The 7,885-nt window shown below is 35.7% G+C and overlaps 1 protein-coding gene across 1 annotated transcript in view; it reads right to left on the bottom strand.

The window, feature by feature from the left end:
• The window catches only part of LOC106875079 (uncharacterized), a 22,515-nt gene extending 20,731 nt beyond the window's left edge, over window positions 1-1,784 (bottom strand). The window contains exon 1 of the mRNA XM_014923048.2: window positions 1,665-1,784. The gene's annotated coding sequence lies outside the window, so the exon portion shown is untranslated. The remainder of the gene's footprint in view (window positions 1-1,664) is intronic.
• Window positions 1,785-7,885: the final 6,101 nt, after the last annotated feature.

Here is a 7,885-nt window from a genome sequence, read left to right as displayed (position 1 = left end):
ATATATATATATATATATATATATATATATATATATATATATATACATTACATACATATATATGTATGTCTGTACATATATGCAATGCATATATATATATTTTATTTATATTATTATATGATTGAACGCCACGCATCCATTTGCAAGTAAGTTTATCATGGGTATGTCTGCATTAACATTATTGTTATTTATATTAATTTATGACAATAACTATCAATAACTATTTTTATAACTGTATATATTTTTATATTATGTATAAATTTTAATGGGACACTGTATTTGTCCTGTTTGCTTATATTATGTTTTCGATATGAGATATATATAAATTTCTTTGTACATTTTTCCCTGATGATATGCTGGCTTGTAATAATTAACCATATTGATTTACATTAAATTTCACTGATTTTATACTATAAACGATGAGTTGAAACAATTGTAGGAGTTATCAATGTATCAATAAATTTTTATTAACCTTATCTCCATCTCTCATAGTTTTATAATTATATATATATATATATATAAAATTAAATATATATATATATATATATATAAAATTAAATATATATATACATTCATACATACACACAAACCTGAGTGTGTCTCTGTTGTGACTTGTGCAATCAGGCAAGTCATCCCATACCTCATGGAAAAATTTTTACCAGATTTCATGTGTTTCATACAACTGCAATTACAATTCTTACACCCATTTCTCTTGCAAGGCAGATGTAATAGTAAAACTTACTGGGAAAAGAACAGAATTGGGAAGAGCAGCATGCTAAAACGTAAAATACTGAATTTTGGGACAAAATATTCTTTCATGGAAGGAAACAAACACTTTGCCTTTTTTTTTCTCCATGAGGTAGTGATGGTTATTCCAAAAGTCCACCAATCAGAGATTACAATCATCTCAGAAGATGGACGTAATAGTAAAACTTCACCACTTATATTTTTTTTTTTTTTTTTTTTTTTTTTTTTTTTTTTTGTGGAATTCTGGTTTAAGCATTCCATATAACCCCTCATAAATGTTATATTTTGGGGAAATTTTCAGAAAATTTTTGCGAATTTGTCTTACACACAGGAATTCATACGATTATACCAGAAAAAACATTTTTTGTGTCTAACACATCTCACGACCACTTGATACCTTCCTCGTTTCTTTGTCATTCTAACAATTATTGATGTTTTTCAATATTTTTCTCCCCATAAGCACATTTAATGGAATGATCATGCACCCAAGAGCGGTCCATTGTTGGGATTTAAGCAAAAGATTAGGTCTGTCCGTATTTGAAACTCTGATTTTTCTTTTTAATCGAAAAGAGGGGAACTTTTAGGATTTGTGAGAAAGAGGGTTAAATTTTTTTTTAATAGTATAATCGTATGAAATCCCATGTATAGAACACAAATACGCAAAAAAATTTCTGAGAATTCCAATAAATAAAAAAAGTCATGCGGTGTTATATGGGGTACTTAAACCAGAATTCCACCCAAAAAAACATTGGTAGTCTTACTTATTAGCTTACACGAGACAGTGGATGCCCAATGAGAAACACAACGGTAGACATATGCAAAAATAATCATTTCTTTGCAGCTTAAAAACTTTTTTCTTTAATTACTAAATTTATTGGCTGGGAACTAGAATACTTTAAAAATAAAAATACACTGACTTGATAGATTCTTCTTTTCGATAGTATTTGACTTGCAAAACAACTTGGAAAAACGGAAGATTTACAACCGTAAACAAACATAGCCACACGTTGAACAGAAGAATTACCGGAAGTGTAATACTCTAAATGAACTCCAGTATTGAAGAACTCAGCTAAATTCGTCTGCTTTCGGTTATACTGTTATTAATTATATGTCAATACTTCGGAAGGGAGTGCTTGCTAAATGTAGTAAATTAACCTTGTGTATATGTTTAATTGTTTCTGTTGTAAGACAGCAAAATGAAATTGTACAACTTTCTTACCGTTTTAGACTCTTCCTTCTTCAGCTTTCATGTACTTGACGAAAGTTAATAACAATGATCTTGATAACTACAGGTGACAATTCCAGACACAATTTTGTCTTATTGAAGCTCCTAGGCGAAACAAAATTTTTCCTACTTGCGAGATAAGGGATAAATGAACTAGTATATTCACGTACAATAATGTATAAATGTAGGTGTCAAAAATCGTCCAGAGACGCAATCTTCAGCCACAATGATGATATTTAACACATCGTGTACACTATTGTACATTAATAATAATGATTTCAAATTTTGCCACGAGGGCAGCAACTTTGGGGGAGGGGATGAGTCGTTTACATCAACCCCAGTGTTCAACTGATACTTATTTTATCGACCCCTAAAGGATGAAAGGTAAAGTCGACTTCAGTGGAATTTGAACTCAGAATGTAGCGGCAGGCGAGATACCACTAAACATTTCATCGGCAGTACTTCACTGAAAGAGGAGGCCTGATAAGACTGGGAAATGGGTGTTCCTTCAGAGAGAGGTCTCTCCATACACATTTATACACTGTTCATACTCTACTATATTAATAAACTTTACTGCTATTTCTAGCATGTTTGACAAAATTTATTGAAGTCAGCAAACTGCACCAATTCCTGCTGTTTGCGTTGATATAATTTCTATGGCTGGATGGCTTCCTATGCCAACCATTTTACAGAGTGTACAGGTTACTTTTTACATGGCATCAACAGCAGTGAGGTCACCAATTAACTTACAAGACTTCTCAGTTGAGGTGGGGAGTAGTATTGAGGGACTGAAAAAGAAAAAGAGTCTGGCATTTGAGAGGAAACATGGCTACCTCAGGTGGAGAGAGAAGACAGTGAAGATGTAACAGGAGAGAGAGTGAGTGAACCAGGGATTACCGAGGGTGTAAAATTGCAAAAGGAGAATAGTAGGTGGAGGGGGTATAATGAGTGGTCAAAGGTAGAGGGAAGGGGTATTGGGAGAATAGGTTGGGGAGAAAAGGTTCAACAGGGACATACTATGTGCTAGTAGATATGTAAAGGAGAGCAGAGGGGAATACAAAGGATGGAAAGCATGGAAAAGAAAGGGTGTTGGGAAGCTGGGTTGTGGAGGAGGTTTGTTAGGGGACAGACTATGTGTAGGAGGTGGGGAGGCATGAACATAAAGGACATGCCTTTATGGCCTCGATTTTACTTAGCTGGGTGGGTCTTCTCAAGCACACAAATCATCAGTTGTCTTGGTCCTTTGTCATCTCCTCTGTGAAGTTCAACATCTGAAGATCATTTCTCACCACTTCATCCCACATCTTCCTAAGTCTCTGTCTTCCAGATGACACATTGAGATCTCAGCACTTATTTATGCAGTTATCCTCACCCATATGCATTACATGACCATACCAGTACAGTCTTCTCTTTTGACACTACATTTGATTCCTCTTACATCCAGTTTTTCTCTTAAAACGTTTACACTTTGTAGTACCTGTGCACTAACATTGCACATCCAGTGGAGCATGTTGGCTTCATTTCTTTCAAGCCTTTGCATTCCTCTGCTGTCACAATCCATGTTTCACAACCATGTAGCATAGCTATCCATACATAGGCTCCACACGTGGACAGCTGTGTGGGAGGGTGCATGTGTGTGTGAGAGAGAGAGTGTGTGCGCGAGCGTGTGTATGTCTGTGTGTGTGTGTGTGTGTGAGAGTGTGTGCTTGTGTGTGTGTATGTGTGAGAGTGTGTGCTTGTGTGTGTGTGTGTGTGTGTGTGTGTGTGTGTGTGTTTCATTAAATACACTACTATGTTCAATTTTTATCATTTTATATTTTCAGAATTTCTCACTAGCTATTTACTATTGGTTTGGAACAGTAGAGTTCCTAAGTCTATACCCAACTTTTGTACACCTTAACAGTCTCATTTTCAAGAATTGAATTGAATATATTTGACATTTGTGTTGTTTCTTATATACTGACTGAATTCATGTAGTCTTTCCTTCTGATGGTTTGTTAACCATTATGCATCTGCAGTCAAACATTGATTTGTTTATCAAGGTCAGATTTTGACTGCTAAATTTTTTGTGTTTTATGTCAATAAACTCAAGTTAATTTTTCAGTTCAACAAAATATATTTTGCTTAAATGTTTATTCACTCTCAGACTTATTAATTTCTTTATTCTAAGTGGCCAGACATTTTTTGTTTCTTCTTGTCACTCCTGCAACATATATATATTTATTTATTTCAGTCGTTAGACTGCAGTCATGCTGGGGCGCCACCTTGAAGAATTTATAGTCAAATGATTGATCTCAGTACTTATTTTGCTCTTAAGCCTGGTACTTATTCTATTAGTCTCTTTTTACCAAACTGCTAAGTTATGGAGATATAAACACCCCAACACCAGTTGTCAAGCAGGGTGGGGGACAAACACACACACACACACACATACACACACACGCACACACACACACACACACACACACACACACACACACACACACACACACACAGATATATGGCCTTGTGGCTAGAGTGTTGCAAGATCATGGGTTCAATTCCTGGACTGGGATGCACATTGTGTTATTCAGCAAAACACTTCATTTCACATTGCTCAATCCACTCAGCTGTAAATGGTTAACCCTTCGACAGAACAGTTTTCCAATCAGGGAGAATGATTGCCTGCTCACCTAATCAGTGGGGTGGTATCATTGAAAGGTTAACGCAATGCAAAGTGCATATGACCAGCAATGCATAACAACATCCGATAGTCTGGTCAATACCCTAATACCATGATATATATGATGTCAGCAGATATAACAGTTACTATAAATTACATCCTCCATATATCTCCCTCGTTACCACCAGCACTGTACCTCATCACACTAGAATCTGAGATCCTTGTGATACCTGATTAGTGTCAGATAAAGGAAACCCTACGACTTCCCCTATAGCACCCTCAATAAAACTATGCAGCTTCAGATACCCTGCCTCCTGTCTTTTACAAAATAAATGCCTCACCATGAATATTGTGTATAAATGTGCAGTCTTCATGGAGCAATTAAAATTTGTCTATGTCAGTGCATGCAGCACAAACTTCAAAGCAAGGCTGAGTAATCACTGCTCTAGTTTTGGATCAGTAGCAAAAGCTAACTGTACAGCTTTATCTAGACTTATACATAATTTAATATGAAATTCAGTAGAGTACAATATAAAATGGTCCACTACAAAACATGCCAAACTGTATAGCAGGTATAAGTGTGCTCTCTGCACTGCAGAAATCCTAACTATTATGCAATGTAGCAGTTGCATAAACGGAAGAAGCAACCTTCTTATCAACTGTAAACATCAATTATTTAACACTTTCTTAAAATACAAATATTAATTTATCATCCCCAATATCTTTCTATTTAATCCACCTAGCCCTCTTCTGGTTTAATATACCCAAATTAATAGTATACTTTTAACTTTCAACTTCGCATGTACGCCAACTTCTACACAGTGGGTATTCATTAGCTGTGTGTAGGCAAAGGTATGTATATAAGTATGAATGTATATATTAGAGCGTAATTGTAATCCTCTGTATTACATTTTATTTTATATTTATATATCTTTTTATTCTTTTGGGGTTTTTTCATATGTGCTTAATGTAACTCCACCTTTTTTCTCTATACATGTGTGCGTGTGAATATATACATATATATATGCATGTGTATATTGATATACCTTTGTGTGTGTGTGTGTGTGTGTGTGAACATGCCTTTTTGTGCATGTATTTACATGTGAATGACTGTTTCTCTTGTGTGCATGCATGTGTGTATATGCTTGTGTGCATGCGTGTGTGTGTACATGTGTGTGTGGGGGGGTCCAATAAATGTACCAATGCCAGTACCATATAAAAGCACCCAGTACACTCTAAAAAGTGTTTGGCATTAGGAAAGACATCCAACCAAAGAAACCATGCTAAAACAAACAAATGGATCCCAGGTAGTTCTCCAGCTGGTCAACTCCTTTCAAACCATGCAACCCATGCCAGCCTGGAGGGTTTGATGATGGTGATATATATATATATATATATATATATATATATATATATATATATATATATATATATGAAGTGGTATAAAAAAATCCCTGAACTAGCTCTGTAGCATGGCAACACATGGTTATGTGTGCACAGTGAGCGCTACCACTGACCTTCATGAGGCAGTGTGCCATGTGACATCACTGTGTATACTTTGCAAGTTGTGAAATTTGTGATTTTCTGATCATATGTATGCTGTAGTCTGCAACAAGAAATTGGAACACAGAGCCAACATAAAATTTTGTGTTAAACTTGGGAAGTCTGGTACAGAGATATTGAGCATGCTTCAGCAAGCTTACAGCAATGAGGCAATGGATCATACACAATGTTTCAAAAGCCAAAGAACATACCTGGAAAACAATGAGTGATATGGAAGACCTGTCACGACCATCACCCCTGGGAATGTCAAGAAAATTCATCAGCTTGTGCATGAGGATTGTCAAAGGACAGTCAATGACATTTTGAAGCATTTCAGGGAAGACATTTGGCAAAAGCAACCAGATTTGTGGTGCATGAAGAATTGGATTCTTCATGATGACAATGCACCTGTCACCAAGCTCTCCTCATTCGTGAGTTTCTCACCAAAAACATAGTATTACTTCCACACCCACCCTATTCACCAGATTTAGCACCTGCAGACTTCCATCTCTTCCCCAAGATGGAAATGCAGCTCAAAGTTCACTGTTTTAATACCGTTGTTGAGATCAAGAGGGAATAGCAGAAAGTCCTCAACTCACAGAAAGCAACTTCCAGGCTGGATTCCAAAAGTGGCAGGAACGTTGGGACCAGTGTATTGCTGCATGCGTGTGTGTGTGTATACGTAGGCATATGTAAGAATGTAGATATATTTATATGTATGTGTATATTTATGTATATATGTGTTGGTATATATGCAACTGTATGGTAAGAAGCTTGTTTCCCAATCATATAGTTCTAGGCTCAGTCTCACTGCATGGCACCTTGAGTAAGTGTTTTCTACTATAACCTCAAGCTGACCAAAACCTTGTGAGTGGATTTGGTAGATGGAAACTGAAAGAACCCCACCATATATATATATGTATATATATCTATGTGTGAGTGTCTTTGTGTCCGTGTTTGTCCCCCACCACTACTTGACAGTGCCTTACAACTGGTGTCTGTGTGTTTGTGTTTCCATAACTTAGTGGTTTGGCAAAGGAGTCTCATAGAATAAGCATCAAGCTTAATAAAAATAAGTCCTGGGATTAATTTATTCGACTGAAGCTCTTCAAGGCAGTGCCCCAGCATGGCTGCAGTCAAATGACTGAAACAAATAACAAATAAAAGATAAAAAATGATCGAAATACAGATTAGAAAACAGCCGACAACTGATGAAGGGTCATTTTTTGTGTTGTTTGTCTTGTTTTCCATTTGTTTCTTTCATTGCTCGCAAAAAAGTTCACATTCTATGTCCTCGTACTTTGTATTTTTTGTTGTTGACGTTTTGTGACATCTTGTGCCCACATATGCATATGTATATACATATGCATGTAAGTATGTACGTATACATATGTATACATGCATATATATATATTATTTATATTATTATATCATTGAATGCCACGCACACTTTTCCAAGTGTATATATATATATATATATATATATATATATTTACTTGGAGAATGGAGCAACAAATACAAGAAAAAGCATTTTCGTTGGACTAGATAGCCGTTGTTTTATTATGTGGAACTTGTGAAATGAGTCAGTGTGGAGGTTTAGGTTATGTAATGAGTCATTTTGTATATTATGTCTTAGTCACTTATGTACGTTTCGATATATATATATGTATATTGTCCTATGGAACGAACAATCCCCAACTCTACTACCT

Source organism: Octopus bimaculoides, chromosome 14 (assembly GCF_001194135.2).
Source record: "Octopus bimaculoides isolate UCB-OBI-ISO-001 chromosome 14, ASM119413v2, whole genome shotgun sequence".
Taxonomy (NCBI): Eukaryota; Metazoa; Mollusca; class Cephalopoda; order Octopoda; family Octopodidae; genus Octopus; species Octopus bimaculoides.
The sequence above is the reverse complement of the archived record's forward strand: the minus strand, read 5'-3'. Positions and strand labels throughout refer to the sequence as shown.